This window comes from Bos indicus, chromosome X (genome assembly GCF_029378745.1).
Source record: "Bos indicus isolate NIAB-ARS_2022 breed Sahiwal x Tharparkar chromosome X, NIAB-ARS_B.indTharparkar_mat_pri_1.0, whole genome shotgun sequence".
NCBI classification, from domain to species: domain Eukaryota; kingdom Metazoa; phylum Chordata; class Mammalia; order Artiodactyla; family Bovidae; genus Bos; species Bos indicus.
This window is the reverse complement of record NC_091789.1, coordinates 134,238,267-134,240,989: the sequence shown is the minus strand read 5'-3', so window position 1 is coordinate 134,240,989 and position 2,723 is coordinate 134,238,267. Positions and strand designations below refer to the sequence as shown.

Genomic DNA, 2,723 nt, shown 5'->3' with positions numbered 1-2,723 from the left:
AGGCAAACAAAAGTGGTCTCAGGTGAATATTTTCTAGTGGGTAAACATACATAGCCATTTGGTGGGATGGAGATAGGGGCCTTCGGTCTATTTTTAGCCCATTACGTCTGCAGCCTCAGCCAGTGCCTGCACAACTGTGTTCAGCGGAAAGTCTCTTTGTGCCGAATCCAAAGCTTCAGAAGAAGCAATTAAATGTTCATGAGAAGTAAACATGGAAAAGTGGAAAAAACAATTTTCTTCTTGCAGATCATCTGAATAAAACTTGGTATCAAAGATGACTGAAGAGAAACCTTCCCAATGACGCTGTGGGTGTGAACATTTTCATAGAGATTTTCCCTAAAAACAGTTTTGCACAATAGCTGCCAAACCTGGCCCAGATGTTTCAAATCAGTCTTCTGAGATGGTATCTTCACTGAGGTCAGCAGAAACTCTAGCTGAATTGCCTTAAATCTTATACCTCCAAGACCAAATGCAACTTAGGCCTTAGGAATTTTGTACCACCTTGGCCAGTTCTGTGTGGCTGGTAACCTTAGCCACCAAAAAAAAAGCTTTAAAATGATTTCTATGTAACAATTAGATTAAAATTTCTTCTTTGAAGTCTGCTTCCAGTTGGAATTTTGGATATTACTTAAATTGAATCTCTGCTTTTGTGCTCATATGTTGGGCCACGTGGCCATGGGGCCTATTAAAGGCTTTAAAAAAAAAAAACAAATTTCATTTTAATATTGTTAAAACAGTAACACTAAAAAATGAGACTATGAGTATGTAGTGCCAAGTCAATCTAAATAGCAATTCTGATTTAGAATTGATAAAGTGTAAGATCCTAATGGTAGCTAGCTATTATAAACATATGTTCTATGTCAAGACAAGCTCTCAGCTACAGAATTCTAAAAATCCTAAAACTCCATCTCCTAAGGTACCAGCAAAGAGGAAAGGGATTTTTAATCTGAGAGCAGAGTAGCAATGGAGTTGCTGGATACCAGGGGAGGAATCTGAGTCATCACAGCAGGAAGGTTAAAGGACAGTGCATTACACAGGGTTCTATGGCTTCGGAGAACACTAATCTAAACTATATTTTTAAAACTTTTTTCCCCCAGTCCTAAAATTCATCCCGGAGAAAGAGGCTGGTTTAATTGCAAAGCAGAGAAAATTGATCAGCCTGGAGGGCTGGTCCTATTCGGAGAGGTCGAATGGCATCTTGCTGATGACCTCCCCATTCTCATCGACTATGGTGTCGTAGGCCCAGCGGCGGTTGCAGCGGCAAGTGGGCCCGCACTTGGTGGAGTTACACTTGGGGCACGGGTAGAAGCAACCCAGGCAGCCTTCATCAAGGCAGTCACACAGGTGAAGGTGAGCCTGCCCTTTTTGTCATACTTGTTGCCTTCACGTCTTACAGAAACAAACTCATTCTTCTTTGCCATTTGCCTTTTCTTTATCTGCTGCCTTATTTCAGGATTAAAGTTGGCTACCTGAGGCCCGGGATTTTGAAATGACAACCGTTTTAACTGTCGCTCCACCCGTTTCTTTTGCTTCAGTTCCTTCTCACTTGGTTTCTCAGGAAAACTTTGACGTGCAGGTCTCTCTCGCACGGAACTGCTCTTTTCTGCTTGTTCACTCATTTCTGCTCACCTGGGGACACAAACAAAGTCAGCAACCATTTGTGGGAGCTCAGTCAACCATGAGGACGCTGGAGCTGGTAAAAGTCATTTCAGAATGGGCCTATTAAGTTTTTACTTCAAACCTGGCTTAAGTGGATAGGAGCAAGTTTATCAACACCAACAAATCTTTGGACAAAAGTGCTTTTATCAGATAGTATTTCCTCCTTTATTTAACCATCTCTTTTGTCTATCAAATGTTTAAATAACCATTCATGTTGGTCTAGACTGCTGCTAAGTCGCTTCAGTTGTGTCCGACTCTGTGCAACCCCATAGACGGCAGCCCACTAGGCTTCCCCGTCCCTGGGATTCTCCAGGCAAGAACACTGGGGTGGGTTGCCATTTCCTTCTCCAATGCATGAAAGTGAAAATGAAAGTGAAGTCGCTCAGTCATGTCCAACTCCTAACGACCCCATGGACTGCAGCTAACCAGGCTCCTCTGTCCATGGGATTTTCCAGGCAAGAGTACTGGAGTGGGGTGCCATTGCTTTCTCCCTTGTCTAGACTAGTACTTCTCACACATTACTGTGCATATGAATCATGAAACATCTTGTTAAAAACTAGATTATGATTCAGTTAGGACTGGGGTGGGGCCAGAGTCTACCTTTCTAATGTATGCCCAGATTATACTGATATTGCTAATTCCAAGCCTATTTTGAGTCTCAAGGGCCTAGAGCTAAACCAGTAGTGATCAAGGGCAAAAATTGCTTGATCAGGGTCAAAAATTGCTTTGCTTTAATAGAAACCCAGTTATTCTCATCTGAGTGGCCCTAGGATAGAAAAACAACAGGTTTTTATGTAAAGAATCTCTTTCTCTCCACTATGTCCCCCCCACTGCCCCCACAGAAGGCAAACTCTTGACTTTTCCTCCAGCTAAATTGGTTTGAACAAAGAATATACTGTTTGAACGACTTCAGATCAATAAACATATTCCTTGTTTCTAATGACTGTAGTAAGTAATGGAAATTGGATGGTCATTTTTAGCAATTGCCTTTTCTCTTTAAAATGTCAGCACATTAGCTGTGGTTTATTTATTTCGCTTGAAGTGACCTCCAATTCTTCTCAGGA

The 2,723-nt window shown here is 41.9% G+C and overlaps 1 pseudogene; it reads right to left on the bottom strand.

Annotated features, from left to right (window-relative positions):
* Nucleotides 1–783: 783 nt before the first annotated feature.
* On the bottom strand, nt 784–1,702 carry LOC139181643 (ARL14 effector protein-like pseudogene; annotated as a pseudogene).
* Nucleotides 1,703–2,723: the final 1,021 nt, after the last annotated feature.